This window comes from Anabrus simplex, chromosome 2 (genome assembly GCF_040414725.1).
Source record: "Anabrus simplex isolate iqAnaSimp1 chromosome 2, ASM4041472v1, whole genome shotgun sequence".
Taxonomy (NCBI): domain Eukaryota; kingdom Metazoa; phylum Arthropoda; class Insecta; order Orthoptera; family Tettigoniidae; genus Anabrus; species Anabrus simplex.
The window spans coordinates 908,619,084-908,644,833 of NC_090266.1; the positions used below are offsets into that span (position 1 = coordinate 908,619,084).

Sequence of the window (25,750 nt, forward strand, 5' to 3'; positions counted from 1 at the left end):
GTAGAAATCCGCCCTCCTAATAACAACAATAAAATCAAACCCCATGGCACTACAGCCCTTGAAGGGCCTTGGCTGCTCAGCCTGAAGGCCTGCAGATTATGAGGTGTCGTACGGTCAGCACGACGAATACTCTCGGCCGTTATTCTCGACTTTCTAGACCGGGGCCGCTATCTCACCGTCAGATAGCTCCTCAAGTCTAATCATCTAGGCTGAGTGGACCTCGAACCAGTCCTCAGGTCGAGGTAAAAAATGCCTGACCTGGCAGAGAATCAAACCCAGGGCCTGCAGGTGAGAGTCAGGCACGCTACCCCTACACCACGGGGCCAGCAATAACAATAATACAGAAAATTTACAATCTATATATATAATAAGAGTTTTGTCTTACATTGCTCAGAATTTGAAAAGAATGGTATTTCTGTATCGGTCATGTCGACAGCAACAAGGAAATGCATTTTTTTCTTTTCCGTAATTTCTGTCTGTCTGTATGTATGTATGTATGTACACGCATCACGAGAAAACGGCTGAAGAGAATTTAATGAAAATTGGAATGTAAAGTCGGGTGATGAACCGCTACAATCTAGGCTATTAATTATTTTATTCCCGCCGAGTGAAATGGTAGTTTAGGGGAAGGCCTGAAATTTAATTCTCAAATATTTATGTTGTTAGTGGCCGTGTCTTAATGAAAATCGGTATGCAAGGTTGGGGTAATAATTCGATATAATCTAGGCCATAAATAATTGTATTCACGCTGAGAAAAATGGTAGTTTAGGGGAAGGCCTAAAATTTAATTCTCAAATATTTATTATATTATGGGATAGGAAAGGGCTAGGAGTGGGAAGGAAGTGGCCGTGGCCTTAATTAAGGTACAGCCCCAGCATTTTCCTGGTGTGAAAATGGGAAACCACAGAAAACCATTTTCAGGGCTGCCGACAGTGGGGTTCGAACCTACTATCTCCCAAATACTGGCTGCACTTAAGAGACTGCAGCTATCGAGCTCGGTCGTACATGTTTCGAGAGCCCCACATGCTCTCTCCTTTGGTGGTACGAAACATCAAAATACTTTGGACTTGTTACATCTATAAATCATTAATTCTACCTCATTAACATCATTTATAAAATTTAAACATCCATGACGCTTAAAATATTGTCTATTTATCTAAATCTGCAAATGTGTCCCTTTGAGATCACCATCAAAGTGTGTGAAAACTACCAATACTAAATTTAAACTATGTACAAACAAAAACAAAAATAAAAGGAACAAAAATAATATTAAATCATTCACCTTATGTAACAATATAAATTGCTGTCAGCCCTTATTTCCCTTGTATTAACAAGATGACATAGGCCTACTTAAAGTTTGTACATTAATGAAAGTTATTATTTTAAAATTTCAAGTCATTACATAGGTAGTGGTGTTTTAATATTGGTAGTTTTTGCATAAATTGACGGTGATAGCAAAGGGACACATTTGGAGATTTAGATAACTGGTCAATATTTTAATAGGGTCATGGAGCTTAAAATGTATAAATGTCAATGAGGTAGAATTAATGATAATAACAAGTCCAAATTATTTTGTTGTTTTGTACCGCTGAAGAAGAGAGCATTTGGGGCTTTCGAAACATGTACAGTTGATAGTAAAATAAAATAAATTGTTGAATATTGACATGGCGGAATAAGTGTTATATACTGAATGAAAGATCAAGTTGAAGTCAATATGGGCATAATTAATTAATTGACCACTAAAAATAATTAATTCTAAAAGCAAATTTTGAAAGGTGTTGAATCGCAACATTTTTCAGGGATTCGAAAAACTGTTCGGGGCTATCAATTAGGGGGTAAAGATTTAAACTGTCATGAAAAAGCATTGTGGCTAACTGATAAATACATCTCTCTAGTATTTCAAATAACTGCCATTTTAAACAACTTAGGCCTAACTTTATATTTTTACACGCTTGACTCAGACACCTTCTCAAAATAAACAGCAAGTGTTTCACCATAACTATTTCAAATAATTCAATCATAAGAAAAGAAATCTTCCAACTACCCCAATAACATTTTCTGTTCCAACAAGTTTAATATGATTCATTTACAGCAGGGTCTTCTGACATTTTGACAGTTTTTCACTGAACAATGTCTCTATAGAAGGTTGTGTGTTCATCAGAAACATACTGTAGGAACCCACTGATGTTTTCTATGTTATTTGCATTGATGGCCAATGGGTGTTCATCACTGTATGATTTCTCAATAGGCAATGATGGTACTCTTCCTGTTAAGGAGGGGAGTCTGAAGGTATATACTGTTAGTCTGTCGGTAAGTCCGAAGTTCTTCCAACATCTGGAGCTGTCGTACTGAAAAATAGTCGGAGATTTGAAATGACACCTTCCTTTGTTTTGGAACTCCTTTTCCATATAATTCTGTGAAGAGTGTATTTATTTTCCATATAATTCTGTGAAGAGGGTATTTATTTTATAGATGCCACCACTTTCTGTAGTCTATTGAAAAGTTAGAAGTGTGCAAAGTTGAAGTAAATTTGCAGAGTGAACTGGCTAGCAACATGTATATTACACTGTTCATGACCGTAAATTCTATCCTGATATTGTAATTTTCTTTTATCACACCAAAATCTTGGTCACTTGGTAGGAAGGGGTGACCTCTGATTGGAAAGTAATGACATATCTTGTCAAAACTCTTCAACAAAGCCAATGCCAGCAAAAAAAAAAAAAAAAAAAAAAAAAAAAAAAAAAAAAAAAAAAAAAAAAAAAAAAAAAAATGCACAACTGTAAGATTTCTATTTTGGCCTGCACAGCCAACTGGAGAGATATATATGAAGTTCTCCGACATTTTCTGGAACACTGGTTTTTATACATTCTTTCAACAAAGAACACACTAAATTTTGGGCCCTTTCATTGAATGCCTTTATGATACAAATGAAAATTTGCATTTCCAGTTTTCAATCATGAATTCCAAGAATGCTTTTTTTTTTTGCTAGGGGCTTTACGTCGCACCGACACAGATAGGTCTTATGGCGACGATGGGAGAGGAAAGGCCTAGGAGTTGGAAGGAAGCGGCCGTGGCCTTAATTAAGGTACAGCCCCAGCATTTGCCTGGTGTGAAAATGGGAAACCACGGAAAACCATCTTCAGGGCTGCCGATAGTGGGATTCGAACCTACTATCTCCCGGATGCAAGCTCACAGCAGCGCGCCTCTACGAGCACGGCCAACTCGCCCGGTGAATTCCAAGAATGAAAACTCACAGCTGCCTATATAAGATACAGTAGTAAAATACCTCCTGTATTGGCATATGAGGTAATGGAATGTTTTGTAGAAAGTATATTGAAATTCCAATTATATTCTTTTCTTCTCACTAAGTTTATTATAAAACTTCTTGTATCTTAAGTGTGTACCATTAGGTCTCCACCTGCTGCTTTCTTTGTGTGGAGAACATAAGTTATACCTTTTGCGAGTAATCGATTTCCAGCAGGAGAAAGACAGTGTTTTGTTCTATGTTGTTATGTAGTTTCCTTGGTTGTAGTTTTGAAGATGGTGTTGAACTGTATTAATAAAATTTTGATTGTGTTAAAGTAAATGATTTGTTATTGTATAGAACATTTGGCGACCGTGACAGGATTGCAGGCAATTTCAACATCAAGATAAATAAGAAGAACTATGACCGGACGCCAAGTATTACGCGGCGTGTTTACTCACGAAGTGAATAAGCCTGAAGAATTACTGAATCTTGCCGATTGTGACCACGTGGAAATTCGTAGCAGGTATGCTTCACTTGTGGAAAGATACGAGAAGTTAAAATGAATCGATGATGAAGTTTACAATGAACTGCTGCAAAGAGAAAACCTAGAGGACATCGTGCTTGAAACAGAGATCGACAATTGCAGTGAGTACGAACTGAAATTTTCTAAGGTTAGAGAGAAGGTGCAGGTCTTACAAGTTGCAGATCAAGCTGTTTCGGAAGTCAATAGAAACTGTTCACATTCTTCCAATCAGAGATTATTAAGACTATCAAAACTAGAGCTCAAAAGGTTTGATGGGAATGTGAAAGGTTGGATTGGGTTTTGGGCGCAATTTACTAAAATACATGAAGATGACAGCCTTAAAAATGAAGACAAATTTGTTTACTTGATTCAGTGTATGGAACCTGGTTCACCTGCTCAGAAACTGGTAGAAAACTTTCCTCCTTCCAAGGAAAACTATAGAAAGACTAAAGAATTGTTGAAGTCTAAGTATGGGAAGAATGAGTTACTTATTGAATACTATGTTAGGGAACTTTTATCCTTGGTGTTAAAGAAAGACAGCTTAAGATCCATAGCACAACAGTATGACAGTCTGGAAGGACAGTTGAGAGCGCTTGATTCATTAAGAGTGACAAAAGAGAAATACGCAGCAATGTTATTTCCCCTTGTGGAGAGTGTCTTACCAGACGTTATGTTTAAAACCTGGGAAAGGTACCGTGTATTGAAAGAAACATCTACCAAGGAACCCGACTGTTGCTTGACAGAACTGTTAGCCTTCTTAAAAAATGAGGTTGAAAGGGACGAACAACTTAAGCTAAGGCAAGGTTCTTTTGAAGCTGATGAGAGGGTAGATCGTATTAAGCAAGATGATAAAATCAAAACTAAGAAGAGGGAAGTGCCTTCAGCAGCTGCTTTAGTTTCAGTAGAGGATGTTTCGGTTAGTAAGGGAAACAAGAACAACAGAGAACTAGCATGCGTGTTTTGTAGCAGAACCACACATCCTTCTCAAGACTGTGCTGTAGCTATTGATTGTTCTCTAGAGGAAGGCCAAGGTACGTTAAAGAAAAAGAGAGCTTGTTTTAGGTGTCTAAGACAGGGACATGTCAGTGCTAAGGTAAGATGTTTGTGAAGTGTCTGTTTTGCAGAGGGAAACATTACGCTTTGATGTGTGTGAAGACAGCCTCAGATGAACCTAAAGATGATTCAGTTCCAAATACAGTTAGCATGATAGCAGGTAGTAACGAAGGACAAGTGACCTATCTGCAGACTTCAGTTGCTAAGGTAGTTGTTGGTGGATTCACACACAGAGAGTTCTTTGTGACAGTGGATCGCAGAAAAACTACGTTAAGAAGTCTTGTGCTAAGAAATTAGAGTTGGAACGAACAGGAAAGGTAACCCTAAATCAAGAATTGTTTGGAGGTAGGAAAATGGCACCTGTTTGCTTTGAGTCCTATCAAATTACTCTGTTAGGTATGAATGAGGAAAGCAGTTGTGAGGTCACTGTGTTAGGCTCTGATTGTATTTGTGGTAGTGCTCCTCTAGTTGATGCCGACTTGTTTAATTTACTGAAGAATAAGGGAGTTGAACTTACTGATGTTAGACAGTGTGATGATAACAGTGCTAGCGACATACAGGTATTGTTAGGAGCTGATGTCTGGGCTTAGATAATCACACCAGACTTTGTGCATGTATACAAGAATCTGGTGGCTGTGAGAACTTGTTTGGGGTGGACACTTATGGGCCCTTCTGAGACCACCTCACCAACTGCCTCGTCTTACACTCTACTTACATTGACTCAATCAACAAGAGTAGCGGACTTGTGGGAAATTGAAGCTATGGGTATAAAAGATCCTGGCGAACAGATCAAAAAGGAAGAGAGGGAACAACAGGTCAAGATGTTCTTTGATAAGACTGTGAAGAGAGAAGAAGCATCTGGGGATGCTACATTGTCAAACCACCTTGGATTGACGGTTGTACTTCTCTGGAATCAAATCGTGAAGTTACTGAGAAACGATTGTTGAGCACTTCAAGAAAGTTACGAGGAATGCAGAAATTTCAGGATTATGATGAAGTGTTTCAAGAATGGGAAAATAAGGGGATCACTGAAGGCGTTGCAAACGAGGTTTCGGATGGACCTACGCATTATCTGCCTCACCGAGCTGTGCTGAAAGACAGTGGTACTACAAAGATTAGGCCAGTGTTTGATGCTTCCAACAAGGACAGAAATGGTAATTCTTTACATAAGTGCCTCGAACCTGGACCAAAACCTCATTGACTTCGTTCCATCCATACTCTCCAATTTCCGATCCTACCCTATACGTGTAATTGCTGATATAGAGAAGGCCTTCCTGCAGATTATAATTGATCCTGAAGATAGAGATATGCTTCGGTTTCTCTGGTGGGATAAGGGAAAGGTCGCCACTTTTAGACATTGCAGGGTGGTTTTTGGTGTCTGTTCCTGTCCCTTCTTATTGGTTTCAGTACTGAACCACCTTCTGGATGGTGCCCCAACTCATTTGAAAGAAGTAACTAATAAATTGAAACATGCATTTTATGTGGACAACTGTCTTACTGGAGTTGTTTCAAAAGAAGAGATTGGGCCATTTATTTTAAAGGCATAAGAGTTGATGTCCTCTGCAGGTTTCAATTTGAGGGGATGGGTGAATTCCTCAGATTGTAATGTTGGCACAACTGAAAATGTCTTAGGACTTCAATGGTATTGTGATGTAGATGAACTTGGATGCAACTCCAGCCCAACTACAGGTTTGGTAACCTGAAGGGTGGTACTCTCCAGTGTGCAGAAAATATTTGATCCGGTTGGATTTTCAGCCCCAGTAACCCTTATTCCCAAACTCATTCTACAGAAGACATAGCAAAAGAAGATACGATGGGATGAGGTTTTACCAGAAGATATTTGTGAAGAATTCCATCAATGGAACCAGCAGCTACAATACCTACATGACTGCCGGATACCTAGAAGGACTTTCCTGAATGACAACAGTTCGTTGCATGTATTTGTTGACGCCAGCAAAAGGGCGTTTGGTTGTTGTATATTTCTGAGGACAGAAGATGAAATGAAATCAAACTGAGCCTTCTGATGGCTAAATCTAGAGTGGCACCTCTCAAGGAACTAACACTAGTTAGAGTTAGGATGTCTCGTTTGAGCCTGCGATGCCTACTTCTGGATAATATACACACAGTGTTTTGGTCCGATTCAACAGCAGTCTTATCCTGGATAGAAAACAAAGGACTGTGTTGGTCTGCGTTTGTAGAGAACTGGGCAAAGAAGATTCACGAGTACAGTAAGGCTGATTCATGGAGGCACGTACCGGGCAGTCTCAACCCAGCAGACCTGCTGTCTAGAGGATGTTCACCTGCACAGCTTTGGAGATCCCAATGGTCGGAGGGCGCCTCTTGGCTTAAAAGTAAAGAGGAAGAATGGGTCTCTAACCATCCTGAACCAGTACTGGAAGAAGTCAACAGGGAAAGAAGAAAAACAGTTGTAGGCCTAACTGCCAAGATCACTGTTGTGAGAACGATCTTACTGCAACTAAGCTCACGATTCTCTGGATACACTAAAATCGTTAGGACTATTGCTTGGATTTTGAGATTCAGACAGTGTAATAATAGGGATCGTGTATCTACAGAAATTGGTAGCAAAGAATTTCTCTATGCTGAGAAGAATCTGTTCTTCCTTATCCAGAGTGAAACTCTTTATGAAGAAGAGAGAAAGGAGCAAATGAAGAATCTGCAGGTGTTCACAGATAACGAAGGAATTCTTCACATGAAATCAAGAATTGTTGATTCTGACGACACTCCAGAATATACCTATCCAATTGTACTTCCATCAAGACATGTGATGGTTGAAAGGATGATTGAACAATTTCATTATTTTCATAATCATGCTAGCACACACACGCTACTTGTTTTGTTGCACCAAAGGGTTTGGATTCTTAGAGGAAGAAGAACGGTGGCAGCAGTTGTTCGGAGATGTGTGATCTGTCGTCGCAACTCTGCTAAAGCTTTGGAAGTACCTTTCTGTCCATTACCACAGGATCGACCGAGCTCGATAGCTGCAGTCACTTGAGTGCGGCCAGTATCCAGTATTCGGGAGATAGTAGGTTCGAACCCTACTGTCGGCAGCCCTGAAAATGGTTTTCCGTGGTTTCCCATTTTCACACCAGGCAAATGCTGGGGCTGTACCTTAATTAAGGCCACAGCCGCTTCCTTCCCACTCCTAGCCCTTTCCTGTCCCATCGTCGCTGTAAGACCTATCTGTGTCGGTGCGAGGTAAAACAACTAGCAAAAAAAAAAAAACACAGGATCGAATCAAGGCACCGAGTACTCTCCAGATCACTGGTACAGACCTAGCAAGCCCTGTATTTCTATGAGGTGCAGAAAAGGGATAAATTGTCATTTTCACTCGTGCAGTTTGTCGGGCTGTGCATCTAGAGTTGATCACTTCACTTAGTATGGTAGCTTATGTCCAAGCTCTACGCAGATTTGTGGCAAAAAGAGGAAGAGTGAATACCATTTATACTGACAATGGGACAAATTTCACAGGACTTTGTAGGGCCCTGGAACAATTGGATACAGAAGACATGCGGTCGTCTGAAAATTACCTGGAAGCTGAACCCTCCCACGGCAGCCTGGCGGGGAGGATTCTGGGAAAGACTTATTTGGATTTTAAAGGTTTGCTACGCCGTAATTTGGGCAAGGCTTGTCTAAATTATGAAGAAATGTGCACTCTTTTGTGCGATTGTGAGAATCTGATGAACAACCGACCTCTAACTTATGTTTCTGAAGAAGATTAACTCAAGCCACTACATCCTTCCATGTTCCTACAGAATCTAGAGGGTAATGATGTAACCGACTTGGACCAAGTTCAATCTTGCAGCTTGAACGACAGATGGCATTATCTACAAGCTGTTTGAAAGAGCCTGAGAAAGCGCTTCAAAAAAGAATACTTGGGATTTCCTCAATCACGGAGCCAAAAGCAACGGGGATCCCTCCAAGTTGGAGAAATCATGTTGGAGGAGAGCTGATGTAGATGCTGATTCCCATAGGAATCAGAAATAATTGTTCCGAATGAGTAAATTTATAATACCAATATAAATGGTCCGTTATTGGACATTATAATTTTTTTTTTTTTTTTTTTTTTCCAGCTAACTCATTCCTGGTTGCCAGCGTTTCGCCCCCGTGTGCTAGGCTGGGCTCATCAGTTGGTACCTAGCACACCTACCAAGACGCTGGATAGTGCATACCGTGGAGGCCACTGTGTAGGCTAATTGTAGCCACCGGCAGTGCCAATGCACTATGAGAGACATTGTCTCATCCACCGTCTTGGTAGGTGTGCTAGGTACCAACTGATGAGCCCAGCCTAGCACACGGAGGCAATACGCTGGCAACCAGGAATGAGTTAGCTGAGAAAAAAAATGTATAATGTCCAATAATGGACCATTTATATTGGTATTATAAATTTACTCATTCGGAACAATTATTTCTGATTCCCTATGGGAATCAGCATCTACATCATCTGATGGCCAAGCAGGCATCAATTTTTTATAATGAGACAATGTCTCTCATAGTGCATTGGCACTGCTCCACGGTATGCACTATCCAGCGTCTTGGTAGGTGTGCTAGGTACCAACTGATGAGCCCAGCCTAGCACACGGATGCGAATCGCTGGCAACCAGGAATGAGTTAGCTGGAAAAAAAAATTTGTAATGTCCAATAACGGACCATTTATATTGGTATTATAAATTTACTCATTCGGAACAATTATTTCTGATTCCCTATGGGAATCAGCATCTGCATCATCTGATGGCCAAGCAGGCATCAATTTTTGATAATGAGACAATGTCTCTCACAGTGCATTGGCACTGCCGGTGGTTACAATTAGCCTACGCAGTAGCCTCCACGGTATGCACTATCCAGCGTCTTGGTAGGTGTGCTAGGTACCAACTGATGAGCCCAGCCTAGCACACGGGGGCGAAATGCTGGCAACCAGGAATGAGTTAGCTGGAAAAAAAAAAAAAATGATAATGTCCAATAACGGACCATTTATATTGGTATTGGAGGAGACCGACGACAAGAAGAGAATCAACTGGTCCTTAGGAAGAGTGGTGGAGCTGTTACCTGCAAGAGAGAATGCGACTCGTCTGGGTAGGATTAAGACAGCAACTGGTGTCTTGCTTTGTCCAGTACAAAGACTTTATCCTCTAGAGATAAACTATCTTGAGAAGAAGGATTTTACCAATGCTTCACAACACCGAACAGGAGAGGCAGCAATCAATGAAGATGTTCCTAGTAGTGACTCCGGAACTGAAAAGGGAAGTGATATCAAGACTCGCTGTGGTTCCCCAGGTGCAGTAGTAATCAACGAAGATGTTACCAGGAGTGAATTTAAGACTTGCTGTGGTAGAGCCATTTGACCATTCAAGAAACTAGACTTATAGAGGCTCACATCTATGAGTGAAGTGTAAGGGTATAATTTTCAGTTGTCGGTGTGTTGCAAAATGCTTTTGCAAGGTGGGAGAATGTGGAGAATGCAAGTTATACCTTTTGCGAGTAATCGATTTCCAGCAGAAGAAAGACAGTGTTTTGTTCTATGTTCTTATGTAGTTTCCTTGGTTGTAGTCTTGAAGATGGTGTTGAATTGTATTAATAAAATTGTGATTGTGTTAAAGTAAATGATTTGTTATTGTATAGAACACTTTGCATTGTCATAAAGGGCATCGCTTTTCAGTTTTGTTCTCAACTCCTTGCACTTGTTGCAGACATTCACCTGTGTTCTATAAAATCTCAAGGAACAGTTTTCCTTAAAATATTCATTAAAAAACCAACATGATACCTTTGATTCTGGAATTTTTTTTCTTTGAAATGATGTACATTTAGATCAGCATTCACGTCCTTGATTGGTCTATTTTAATAATGTGCTATCTGAACCTCAAATGATTCTATATGCTGAGTAACTTGTTCACATAGGCTATTTCTGGAGGAATACCTGTAGTTCTGTCATTAAAATTTTTTTCCTCTTCCATCACTAAGTGACTTTCCAGCTTTCAATAGTGATAATCTTTTCATTAATTTGGTGTTGCATCATGAATGCTGAGGAAAGCTTTTTTACATACTTGAACCTATTTTTTACCATTTTTCTTGATACAATAAATTGATCAGTATGTTCTAGTTGAAACAAACCTAGACTTGAATTTTTTTCCATACAAAAACCTGTATTTTGCTCATTTTGTGACAACCCCATTTCAAAAACACAATTGTACACATGAACCTAGTTTATCCGGCCCTCCGGTTTATCCGGACCGAAAATAATAAATTTATTTTTAATTGTACAGTACTTCTTTTACGGCATCGACACTTCTTGAATGTCTTTTCTGCCAAGGATTGTTAAGGACAGGAATTGCAAGTAATTCGGCCACGGTCTATCAAAGGTACCGTCCTGGCATTCGCCTGGAATTGAGAATGGGAAACCGTGGAAAACCATTCCCAGGACGGCCGAGGTAGGATTCGAACCCACGCTATTCTGAATGCAACGCACTATTAATTCAATGATGGTGAATTCGAAAATGAAACCAGCGCTCCAGCAGAAGAATCAATGACTCATGGAGAGGCAATAATGCAGCTGGACAAACTGATGGCCTATTTAGAATCCTTGACTGAAACCACACTGGCAGAACTGTTGTTAGTAAAACTTCTTCATGATCGTGCTGCGCGCAAACACTATACAAATGTAAAACTGAAAAACTCACATTATTTTAGTGCATAAAACAGAGTTGTACATGTATGAAAAGTGTTCTGATATTTTTTTGTACAACTGAAAAAAGGTATTACTGTACAACTTATGTTAATAGATTATCTAACATGTACTGTATTTGTTTTTTTAGCTTTTACCGGATTATCCGGATTCTTGATAATCCGGATCAGTTCCAGTCCCACTTAATCCAGATAAACGAGGTTCTTGTGTACTAAAAGACAATATTCAGAGGAATATAGAACTGACTATGAACTTCAGTATAAAAACGTGTGTGTATGTATGTATGTATGTATGTATGTATTTATTACTCACACACTTTTTAGCGAAAGATTTTTGTACAGGGGCAACGAGTAAGGAGGGAGCTCTCCTGGTTCCGGTAATACTGCCAACTAAATGGAAATGAAATCTGAATTGAATCGATAATATGATCGATCGATATCAATTTTCTGAACCTTTATCATCTTAAGCCACCGACTGTGTCTCGGACACACATTATATAACATTTCTCGAGGCGAATCTTGTTCCTAGCATGAATTCTATAGTTTGGCTTTGCTGTGTAAACAACAACAGTACTAGTACGTAAAGTGTACGCCAGATGTCGCACAGCAATGCATAAGCGATTCATAGTTTGTGTTTCAAAGGTTGCCAATATGAATCTTAAAGATAACCGAGGTCGACCGATTCAGCACTAGGGTGTCCGTCTATCACTAAAACGTGTGCAAGTAATATGTATGTATTTCCTTTCTGAAAAAGGGCCAAGGATGTTCATATGGATTGGTTACATTTTCAACATTATCTTTGGCAAGGTCAAGATTTCCTACCAACACCAGAACAGTTCGGAAAAATTCCAGAATACTTCTGTGTAATATAGTTATGATAGTCCAAAATCATAATATAATGTTGTTGGCTTTACATACCACTAATTGTTATCGGCACACTTTATCTGGATGCATTTGTGTACAGGGGTGAGGAGTAAGGAGGGAGGTGTCCCGGTTCCGGTAGTGCTGCCAACTGAATGAAAACGAAATCTGAATTGAATCGAGAATATGATCGATCGATATGAAGTTTCTAAACCGTTATTATCTTAAGCCAACAACTGTGTCCCATACACATTATATAACATTTCTCGATGCAAATCTTGTTCCTAGCATGAATTTTATAGTTTGGCATCGCTGTGTAAACAACAACAGTACTAGTACGTAAAGTGTACGCCAGATGTCGCACAACGATGCTTAAGCGATTCATAGTTTGGGTTCCAAAGGTTCCCAGTACGAATCTCGAAGATTGCCGAGGTCAACCGATTCAGCACTAGGGTGTAAATGCATCCAGATAAAGTGTGCTGATAATACTTTTATGGTTTTCATAGATGCCAAGGTGCCGGAATTTAGTCCCGCAGGGGTTCCTTTACGTGCCAGTAAATCTGCCGACACGAGGCTGACGTACTTGAGCACCTTCAAATACCACCGGACTGAGCCAGGATCGAACCTGCCAACTTGGGGTCAGAAGGCCAGCGCCTCAACCAGCCCAGCAGTGCAAAATCTATACAGAGTTGAATGCTGAGTGCCCTTGAGATACCGATACAGAGAGTTCCAGTTCACTGGTAACAAACTATCGCACTCCTCTGCTAGGTGGAAAACAAAAGATGCTAAAAGATGCTAAAAACCAGTTTAGTAATGAACACAGACGAAGACAGCAGAAATATATGAGAATAGTTTAATCAAATTAATCGCAAAGACTAACAAATAGAAAGGATGATTTCACACTCTGGGGTAATCCATTACTTGGATGTAAGTTATTTAGTAATATGACAGAATCATACTAGAGAAAATCTCAATCCCTTGGAAATCGCATGAGGCATGAGATTCAAATATGGCCCAACAACAGAACACTGTTTATAGAAGTGAAATGTTGATAAATGATAATTCCTACTCTCACAATTACAGTAAGTATTTTAACCAATCATAGATCACTAATAACCAAACAACATGACTCTAGTTCCTTAATATAAGCTTAATTTACACATCAGTGACAAATAAAATTAATGATTTTACATTGGTCAACATGCTATGAATTTTGGTTTAATATCTCCCCAATGGGAAAAGATTATTCCATTTGTGTAGTTGGTTAAACCAAAGACATTACACAACTTGCAAAATCTGATCTCTTATTAATCTATCCTTCCAAACTGATAATAGCAAAAGAGCTTTTAAGATAAGAATTCTCTGACAGAATTACAACTAGTACTGTATTTATATTAGCTAGCGCACATATTCCCAACACTTCACTTCACAAGTTTTTTTTTTTCAATTTCTTTTATGTTGCACAGAGATAGGTCTTACTGGCAATGATAGGATGGGAAAGGGATAGTAATGGGCAGGAACCCTGGCCTTAATTACAGTACAGCTGGTGTGAAAATGGGGAAACCACAGAAAACCATCTTCAGAGCTGCCAACAGCGAGGTTCAAACCCATTATCCTGCGAGTCCAAGGTGTTAGTTAAGAGACCCAAACCACGCAGCCACTTAATCGGTGCTAATATAATTATTAGACATTTCTATTTGTTCAAAAGTATCAGGCTTCTTGATTATAAACCCACTATTTCCTGAATGCAAGCTGGCACTATGTGACCCAAATCACATAGCCACTTCCTCAGTTTCACAAACATGGTAACTCCCACAGACACAAAATGGCTACACATGAAAGACATCAATTGCAAGAATAAAGAGAAAAAAGAGAGAAAAAATGTTATTGGCTGTGAAGGAATATTTAAGCAGTGAACAACGGATCTGTAATAGTATTTGCAAAATTTTTCCTATCGATTTACTCTTGGATCAGAACCAATTTGTAACCATGTCATCCCTGAAAGTCTTAAAAATAGACCATTTTAGTGAGCATGAAAAAAGAAAAAAACAATGACAGAGAATATACTGAATGTGTTATTTGTCAAAACAGAGAGAAAAGTTTTACAGATAATTAAAAGGTATTTTCAGAAGAACATACCGGTACTTCAATACCTTTAAGCCTACTGGTAAACGACATTCAAGTGCAAGTATATTAATTAATTGCCTTGGTAAACCTCAGAATAAATATTCTCCAACATTAACCACTTCCCTCTATGTAACAACGGGTACATTTACATTAGCCTACTTCGAAATTATTGTAATAAAAATTGAGGATTGAACAGACTTTAGGCTGTCTTCATAACAGTGTCAACTACTTACTATTGTATGTAAAAATTATTTCTCAAACCAAAAGCACTGGTTAAGGACAAAAAAAAAAAATCAGCTTTGCTTACAGTATAATGGTTATGAAAAGCTGGAAACAAAATTACCAATCTTCTTGAAGCACTTGTCACAGAATACTAATGTTCTGGTGTTCTAGGAATTCATATTCACGGCATATATTTACATTGCCTACTTGATATCAAATAGGACAGTACTTGTTCAGACCATCTATGAATTTACAATTCAACTAAAAAACACGAAGTCTGGACAGTAGGCCTACTTCAAATTTCTTTTGCTAGTGGCTTTACGTCGCACCAACAGATAGGTCTTACGGTGACGAAGGGATAAGAAAGGGCTAGAAGTTGGAAGGAAGCGAGCGTGGCCTTAATTAAGATACAGCCCCAGCATTTATATGATGTGAAAATGGAAAACCACAGAAAACCATCTTCAGGGCTGCCGACAATGGGATTCGAACCCACCATATCCCGGATGCAAGACCACAGCTACGCACCCCTAACCGCACAGCCAACTCAGTCAATTTCAAAAAAGGTGAAAACCATAGGAGTCTTTACAATGATAATAAAGGCTACAAACAACACATGAGAAAGACTTGAAAAAAACCCTTCCGCATAAGTAAATGGCAAATGTTGTACAAGAGGAGGCGTGGCAACTTGCTAGAAAGTTTGTAAAGATTGAAGAATCCAATATTGAAAAGTATCAAGATGCACTGACTTCCAATATATAGGTTCTTTATTGTTATGGCTGTTTAATTCACATACCGGTACCGAGGACATGTGACTCTTTTTTAAAATTGAAATCCTAACACCTGACATAGCTACGACACAACACAGCCATAGCAATGCGACATGCTGTAAGTCTTAACACTGCCATAATAACAAGAGGATTGATTTGTATTGTTCCAACCAGAATTTAAGAATTAGAACACCAGGCGAGTTGGCCGTGCAGTTAGGAGCGTGCGGTTGTGAGCTCACATCCGGGAGAATAGTGGGTTCAAAAGCCACTGTCGGCAGCCCTGAATATGGTTTTCCGTGGTTTCCCATTTTCACACCAGGCAAATGCTGGGGCTATACCTTAATTAAGGCCACGGCCGCTTCCTTCCAATTCCTAGGCCTTTCCTATCCCATCGACGCCATAAGACCTGTGTCGGTGCGACGTAAAGCAACTAGCAAAAAAAAAAAAACTAACTATAAGACATTTTAATTTTGATGTAGGTAAATTTATTAATGAAAAAATACACTATATTCCTTCACTCAGCATTTATAAATGACCAAAAGAAACATTTACTCACACAGTATTAAACAAGAGATGACGTAGGCCTATATACTGGTACACTTTACAGCCACCCCATTACTTGATATGTACTAATCTAAATCAGAGAGAGTCCAACACATTCATGGTGAAGATGCCCTATAAAAGAATCCAATCTTAACCAGTTTTCAAAGACAAAAACAGAAACACAGAGTTACAAACATACTAACCTACATAGTTAATTGCCCAACAATGAAACTGTTATCAAATACAATTAAAATAATTTTTTTTAGTGTATGCTATTAGAAAACAAAAATGACAGGCAAGTGTCTTAAATGTTGGACGTACAACAAAAACACCTTTTTGATACTATTTAGCTTTTCAGTTATGCAAATCCTTAGCACCCAAAAACACAAGCATTCTACAAGCACTGTGCAGTAGGCAGAAAAGAAACAGTAATGCTGAACATGACAGCAATTAAACTGCTCATATAACTGCCACAAAATTGTAACCCAATGTTTATCCTAACTTTAGACATATCTCTCGATCATTTTGTATATTAAATATATATGAGCATACTTATAATTAACAAGAAACCATATTTTTATCTCGAAAAACATATTACAAAATATCAAAATAAAACATTAAACCTGGCTAAAACCCTATTTCTTTTATACAACAAAAACAACTCATCCAGCATTTGTCTCAGATGGTTTACAGGTGTATGGAGTGGATGAATCAAACCAGCCAGTGGTAAAAATAAAGTATCAAAAATACAAAATATTCCGCACAAGAAGTGACCAAATTCATTCTTGAAATAACAGGACTACGTGAGTGTTCTCATGCAAAAGGAAAAAAAATCAACTTGACACTGACAACACTAGGTTAGTGTCAAGAATCAATCTAGCCGCCAAGATCTACGGCCAGCCCACCGTATCTCACCTGCTTGTTATAATCCATACGCGGTATCAGCTCGCCTCGCTCGTATAAGCAAGCTCAGCTGTCAAACTACTCTAAAGGGAGTAACGCGTGAAGTGAAGTATATAATAAAACCATACGTTGCTCTCATAAACGAACCTTACAACTCCGAAAGTCTTCGAAGATTTAACTTTCGTACCCTACGATGCTTCGTACTTAGATAACATCATAAATATGGCCTCAACTCCATAGGCTACGTCTTGAAGACACTTCGCACACGAAGGTAAGACGAATGACATTTGATAGCAATACACAACGTTCGTGTGAATTTTCTCAATAGTTCACATTTCGGTATTCAAACAAACACTTATAGTCGTGTTTGACATTCAAATCACTATTTATTTACACTATACTCTAACCAAATGCATCTTTCCGAAGAAAACGTACCGCCATGCTGCTCTGAGCAACAACTGAAAGCGCTACCTATCGATTCGTCGAAGAACTGGCGGGATTTTTCAAATAATTGTAAGTAGGCCTACATTCTCTGCTTAACGTCACAGTAATGAAACGGGGTGTTGTGTTTTTATCCTGCAGATGAAAATCGCCTGTAAATTCATTTGGGCATTAATTTAAACTGAAGCATAAACTCTGAATGTGATGGATGGTTTCTCTCACCCCACCCACCAAACCCTCAGAAGATTTATGGATCCGAGCAGATGCATGTCCTAGAAAAGGTAGCAATATCTAGTATAGTAGGCGAGTCTCGGTCCCTTGGGCCATTGTGTTTTGTATTACAGCGATGCTAAAATTGGATGGCCGTTACTTGTCGTAGACAGCCTTCGCATGCTGCTCTTCAATAGTGCTACTGAAAAACGTTTAGTTTGTTTTTTGCTGGTAGGCGTAGTCTGTGCACTATTCTTGATAAGTATCCTAGCTTGCTTACTTACTTAGTCGGTCCTCTTCTACCTTGCGGTGTCGAGGTTTTCCAGAGGGTCCTCCTCGGATGCTTGGGTTATCAGCCCTAGTTCCAAAGCTTTGTGGGAGGGGCTGCCTCCCTCATAGCCTTCGGCCTGCTAGATTTTCTGCCAGGGTTTCTTCCCTTCGTCTTTGAGGTACCACCCTCTCTGCAAGGCAGCATTTTTGCCTCGGTGCGGGACTGCTTATTCGGGTTTCCCCTTATTCGCAGCTAACCCCCATATTTGAGGGCCGTTCGCTATCCGCCACCTGCGACCCGCCCGGTAGCTGAGTCTCGCCCCGGCTAGTATCCTAGCACTGATACACTCGGATTCCTTTCCCAGAAGATTCCAAGGATCATCTCAACAGGCCTATCTGAAAATAATCATCGTAAAAACATTGTTATTAGACAGGTTTGGAAAGGATCTTTTTCCTGCAAGTAAGGGTATATTGCGGCAAAGACAGTAATTAGACCGGTTTTATAGCGTTCGTTAGGGGGTTCATCCTTACACTCAAGGTTTGCAGGGCCGGGCTGAGTGGCTCAGACGGTTAAGACGCTGGCCTTCTGACCCCACCTTGGCAGGTTCAATCCTGACTCAGGCCAGTGGTACTTGAAGGTGTTCAAATACGTCGGCCTCGTGTCGGTAGATTTACTGGCACATAACAGAAATCCTGCGGGACTAAATTCTGGCACCTCGGCGTCTCCGAAAGCCGTAAAGATAGTTTGTGGGACATAAAGCAAACCATTATTAAGGCTGTAGGGTCGAATCGCAGCGCAGTCGATGGGCATTTAAGTAAGACTGCCGACTTAAATGCGAAATATGCCGGTCCCGTGGTGTAGGGTAATTAATCGAATTAGTCGTCCGACTCGTTGGCTGAATGGTCAGCGTACTGGCCTTCGGTTCAGAGGGTCCCGGGTTCGATTCCCGGCCGGGTCGGGGATTTTAACCTTAATTGGTTAATTCCAATGGCCTGGGGGCTGGGTGTTTGTGCTGTCCTCAACATCCCTGCAACTCACACACCACACATAACACTATCCTCCACCACAATAACACGCAGTTACCTACACATGGCAGATGCCGCCCACCCTCATCGGAGGGTCTGCCTTACAAGGGCTGCACCCGGTTAGAAATAGCCACACGAAATTATTAATCGAATTAGTCCATTAAAATTAGTTAACATTTGATTATGCATTTTAACTGTATAACTGATCTATTTTGGTAGTTTTGCAAGCACTTGGTGAAATAGCTCACGTAGTATTCAACCCTTTACCCTTCCAGCCTTTGAAATGTGGCACCGGCATAAGACTATCACAGGGTCGCTGACTGGGTACTACCCACAGAGACATCTTCGAATGTTACAAACTAACCTTAAAATTATTAGGCAGGAAGGATAAAAGAGAAGAAAAATAATTAAAATAAAAAGATCTGAATGAGAACCATTTATAAACACAGATTTATTGAAAAGAAATTCTAAACTTTGGCAAAGCAATACCCCTATACAAATCAACAAAATTTCGGACCAAATATTTGTACATCACACTCTACATCATTCGATTCATCTAAATTTTGTTCAAATTTCATTATTATTTATTATGAGACACTCCTCACGCCATCATTTGTTACGAATTCATCAATGTAAATTACCAAAATAATGTCTCTAAATTCTGTCACCTCCGACTATGAGGTATCAACAACATGACTCATAAATTCAAATTTTCTTCCAAACACATTACTTAATTTGAATCATATTACATCTCATTTTATTTACCACCGTTAATCTACTCCAGTACCTCTAATTTTAATTCAATTCAATTTCAATCATATCTGAGTAACACCATATTTCAAAATTATAAATAATAATAAAAACTGTTATTCTAATTTACCATCATAACATTCATTAGCTCGTCAGAGTGACCTTTGAAATCGTTAATATAAAACCAAAACTTCATCCATTTATTCTTTGAATCAATTAATCCGTATTTGCTTTCCATACTTTCAAATTATTCCATCACTATGTTATGACCTTGTATTTATAATTATTAAATTATTAAATTATTTACTTTATTACAATCTTCCATTCTGAAATTTATGAAGCTATATGAAGTCATTAAATCCAACATTCGCCGTATAATTCGTGAGCTCCTCATTTTAATTAATTAAATTCATTAAATTATTATTATTCACTAAATCCGAGATTATCATGTCATTATAATCGTTACATCTGAAATCATTAAAGTATTCAATTACATTTTGCAAAATCCGATAATCCTTAAGTCCAAAATTTGTTAAATTATTTGTGTCAATAATTTATAAAATAATTCCTAATATTATTTAAGTCCGAAATTTATCTGACTTATTCTTTCTCAATAACATCCTCCACTCCTATAAATGCTGGTAATATGGAACGCGCGTGCGAATCGAAAGTAACCCTGACATAAATAAATTCATGTACTACACTGATTCATTTAAATTATAACTATCCCGCACATACATAATCAGCTGTTTTCATAACACGTACAACATATGCCTACTCTGTAGCAAGAAACCTACACTACTATGGTAAAACACAACTTAATCTACACTGATTCTAAAGACAATGGGACAGAACCCCATTGTCGCAAATGAAATCAACCATACGTGAACTGAATTCACACATTAACAAGAAATAATACAACTGCAAACCAGAATTTGCATTGCTCAACACACAGTAGAACATATAACATTGAAACGAACACAGTATCAGTCAACTAAATAATCACAGGGAAAATCATCATTCATTGACCTTGGCCGGACATCGAACTCCGACCCTCAGCATAGCATCATTACAGTGACCTATCATTCCACTCGCCACAATGAACTGTCACGAAGTATATCTATTATTTTTAATTTCAATGTGCGGTCCTAAATTCCTCAAACAGAACTATATTATGAATGACTTTAATTCTTTTACTTGTAAGACCCTGCCAACGCTGTCTGACTTCCTCTAATACACAGCATGCCGACACGGGCGACTACCTTATCTCAAGCGCCTCGCTCATTTCATTAACACGGCATTTCAACTCGTCCGCACCCAATTAATATTTCTCTCTCTCCGCTATAATGAACTCATATGTTTCCTCAAAATCATCTTTCGTATCCTTGCTTTCTGGGCGAACAGTAACCATTATATATAACACTCTCAATGCACATTATTTGTTCCATATCTCACGTGTTTAATTCTACATTCCTTGCTCAACATTATTAAGAAACACGTATATCACTATGCCGGTATTTATTCATATATTGCGCTACACAATCTCACTAGTTCGTCCCCTGCTACTGGCATTTTATGTCTTAAAGGCTCTACTTCGAAACTGGACTAACTACATTTCAGATAAATTATATGATGAAACCTATTCCCTACAGCACATTTTTCGTCCACTGGTTAACAACACATATTACTTACTGATGACATACACTCTCAAATTTCACTGTAATGTGCCGGAATAACCAAGGTTCGAATCTTTCGGCCAATGAAATTCCTCTCGACGATCTTGCTGTCATGCAACATGCTAGGCTAATCTATTTATTCCCTTGACTATAAACTTACACTGATTGCCTCCTATATCACTTTAAATATTCACACACACGCTGGTATTTATCAGAAGATCGCGCACTAAGGAAAACCATATTTCACACACGTATTTATCACTATAGAAGATCATTATTTATACACACATATTATTTCATCATTTATGAAGACCATATTCAACACACGCTTCTTATTTACATATTCACTCCCCTCAGGCATCAGTATGAAATTTTACGCCCTAAAACTCTAACTATCCTTGCTACAGTAAAATAAAATAAATATAAAATGAATTGTCATGCATTAAATTATTTACAAGTTAACAGCTAATCATGCACAGGCCAGATATAATGAATCAGGGAACTTATCGATTCGGCGACGCTCCATACTCAGCTCCACGACCTCATGGTTTCAGGTCGGCCCCATGATGAACTTAAGCCATCATATAGGCGGCCTTAACACGTGAACCAATGCCTTTCTCCATGACCATGTTCTTCATTCTTGCAGGCTTTAATGAATTCACACGGCTTCACGCATTAACACACTAAAATACACACAAACACATATATAAGTAACTTATAATAGCACATTAAACACTTATTTACACCAATAATGAATACTTCGTCTCTGCTCTTTTCACGAGTTTAACACGCGGCACTGCAAAGCGTCCTTGCATCGATCTCGTTCCGGTCTTTCTACTTTGTCACAGTTAATATTGTAAAATCGCCTTCCCAAATTCTACAGGATTTTCCATCGTTATTCAGTTGAAAATGTAGTCTATCGGATCCCGTTGTATCCTATCGACAATTATAGTTAATGGACTGAGAAATGCTCAAGATTATTAATCCGCGTTGATCACCATGCGCTTTCCGACCGAGCCATTCAAATTCACGTAGCAGAGTGAGTCTTCAGAGCGGCACGCGTCTTCTTCCTGCACACGAGCTTCCGGGTACGGAGCTCGGGGAACCCCATCAACAGTGGTGTAATATCCCGTCATGTATGCCTGCATTTATTTATTACAATAAATCATTAGAAATATGCCGCCTTTAACTCTCGTCCACGGAAGAGTTTAACATTGATTTCACATTGTCCCTTGGTGGATTTAATTAATTTTTGGAGGTCATTCGTACGGCATCCATCTTTAATTTTCCCCCATCACTTCAAACTTGCTATACTGCTATTCGCTACTCGAAAATGCTGCCAACTTAAAACTGAGTACCTTGATCACACACCTCACGGAATATTCCATTACTTCCTATTGCGTCATCAAATGACCCTGACACGTGGAACTTAGCTCCAAGCTTGGACAAGCGCAATTGCGCCACACATCCGACCTCTAATGAAACTGTAGTCCATTCCCTTATACTTTTCTGTAATTTATAATATTTTAAGACAATGCTATGAGCCAATTGGGCTCAGTATATTACTGCACTCTCAGCTTGTAAGGCGCGGCGCGTTCTATACAGTGTGTTCAGTGGTTCAGTGACCACCCCCTCCCCCCCTTAGACATAGGTAGGCCTTAGTAAAATTGTTACCGAGCTCGATAGCTGCAGTCGCTTAAGTGCAGCCAGTATCCAGTATTCGGGAGATAGTGGTTCGAACCCCACTGTCGGCAGCCCTGAAGATGGTTTCCGTGGTTCCCATTTTCGTACCAGGAAAATGCTGGGGTTGTACCTTAATTAAGGCCACGGCCGCTTCCTTTCCCATCGTCGCCGTAAGACCTATCTGTATTTTTTTTTAAAGTAAAATTGTTTATCAAGAGCCTGTTCCTTTAATTAGCTCTGTATATTCGCGCACGTAGCGATAATTTTGACTTCAACACTCTGTTGCTCCCCGGAACCAGCGAAGAGGTTCAATTTCAGGATTGACGGCGCGGGCCTGAGGGACGTAAGGATGGTGCGCACTGCGGCTGGCGAGGGGCCATGAGGAGCAAGGAGAACATACCTCAGGAATCGCTGGCGAGTGGACCAACGATATACACGAGCAGCCCCGAAATTAGCCGAAGGACTGTCTGAGCGCGCCGCTAAAAATTTGCCGTATGTGGTAGGCTTCGAAGGGATTTTTATTTCACGATTTTGCTGTTCTGATGTAATTGACCGCAATGAACCAGAACATTTTGCTAACTACGCTTTGTATGGCACCAATAGGCGTACGTGGCCTAAGTTAAATGATTAATGAAGCTTTTAATTAGTAACGCGTTCTTGAAGCAAGTATTCGTAAGCAAGCAAAATCTTCAAAATCAAAGGAAAATGGATCAGCTTAAAGTAATTGCAGCACATATTACGTCACTCTTTCAAGACTCATTATTTTGGTAACTTATTCGAGCTGCAGCCGTGGGCCGTAAAAGGAAAGTCGCGTTGCTAATCAATCAATGTCGCTATTTTATATCTATATAGGCCTAAATATCAAGTGACATTACATCTGAACACGTTATTTTCCAAAGCAGTGAACCCCAGAAATTTTATCCACGAGCCGCCACTGCAGCTTACATTCGGAAGATAGTGGGTTCGAACCCCACTGTCGGCAGCCCTGAAGATGGTTTTCTGTGGTTTCCCATTTTCACACCAGGCAAATGCTGGGGTCACGGTCGCTTCCCTTCCACTCCTAGCCTTTTCCTATCCCATCGTCACCACAGCACCTATCTCTGTCGGTGCGACGTAAAGCGAAGAGGACTTTGCAATGTTCCTCACGCCATCGTGGAACACTCCTTGTCGTAAAGCTTGTTTTAACCCTCTACTGCATACTGTTGCCATTAGGCAACAAATAACTTTTCACCTGTATACATGGATAAATATTGTAGGCAGAGGTAGTTTTACGTCACACCTTCAACTGTACAATCAATTGAACATATATTCCAGTGATGCCTTGTTTTTTTTTTTACATAACTTAAGAAAAAACAGCCCTACAACCAAGGGTACTCTTTCCACCCCGTCAACATCCACGCGTACCAACCATCGTTTATTTTACGTGGGCCCTCCCCATCATATGACCACAGGCTTCAGGAGTACCTCTGGCTCAACCTCAAAGACATTACCGACCTACGGTCGTGCAAGTATATTTGCGCCTTGCAATACATACCCATGGCCAGTAGGCAGTAATGTTCGGTCTTTGAATGTTAAAAGCTTTTTCGACGTAAAGCGAAGAGGACTTTGCAATGTTCCTCACGCCATCGTGGAACACTCCTTGTCGTAAAGCTTGTTTTAACAGTCCTAGACGGAAGTGCACCGTGTGTCAACACTGAGCTTCGAATGAATTCACTGTGCATTGTCAGATGTTTCGAAAGAGACAGCTGGTATCATTTCGTCTGTCTCTAAATTCCACCGATACGTGTCTCGCATTTAAAAAGACCATGCCCCATGCCGCAACGGCCCCTACCACGCGACCGCTGCTCATCCCGAAGGCCTGCAGATTACGGGATGTCGTGTAGTCGGCACAACGAATCCTTTTGGCCGTTATTCTTGGCTTTCTAGACCGGACCGCTATCTCATCATCAGTTAGTTTCTCAATTGTAATAACGTAGGCTGAGTAGACCTCGAACCAGTCCTCAGACCCAGGCAAAAATCCCTAACCTGGCCGAGAATCGAACTCTGATCATCCGAGTAAGAGTCAGGTACACTATCCCTACACCACGGGGCCGGCAGCATATACCTAAAGAATATATATGAAAAGTTTTATCCCGCCCGAAACATGCTAATCTATAAAACATCAATGTTAATATGAGTGTATATGGTACCGTACACATTCACTTCACCCAACAGAGAAATTGAAAAACCGAAGACTGTTTCTCATTTTGTTAGGTAACTATCAAGCAATGAAATTCAGCAGAGTGCGTTCAGAAACGCCGATCACCTGGAAGGTAACGTACTGTGTGGAGTTGACGTGTTCATCTCCGGCCAGACTAGGAAGTGGAATGGAGACCCTTTTCGACGGAACAGAGGCGGGGTAGATATTGCTACTACTCAGCCCGAAGACATTAGTTCTGTAAATCTCCGCGGATAGAATGTAGACTTATAATAAGATACAACGATGCACCCAGCCTTACCATACTGTCCTCACATAAACCCGCAATAACATACTGAAAACACTTTTGATTCAAAAGAAATGCCTAAAATGTTATGGCGATGATGGGATAGGACAGGGCTAGGAGTGGGAAGGAAGCGAACGTGGCCTTAATTATGGTACAACCCCAGCATTTGCCTGGTGAGAGAATGGGGAAACCACAGAAAACCATGTTCAATGCTGCCGACAGTAGGGTTCGAATCCACTATCTCGCGAATGCAAGGTATTAGCTACGTC

At 39.9% G+C, this 25,750-nt stretch overlaps 1 protein-coding gene across 9 annotated transcripts in view; it reads right to left on the reverse strand.

Moving 5' to 3' along the window:
* LOC136864547 (serine-rich adhesin for platelets) overlaps window positions 1–17,367 on the reverse strand; it is a 709,539-nt gene extending 692,172 nt beyond the window's left edge. For all 9 annotated transcript variants that reach the window (XR_010859329.2, XM_067141675.2, XM_067141673.2 and 6 more), the window contains exon 1: window positions 16,955–17,367. The gene's annotated coding sequence lies outside the window, so the exon portion shown is untranslated. The remainder of the gene's footprint in view (window positions 1–16,954) is intronic.
* Between the last annotated feature and the right edge of the window lie 8,383 nt (window positions 17,368–25,750).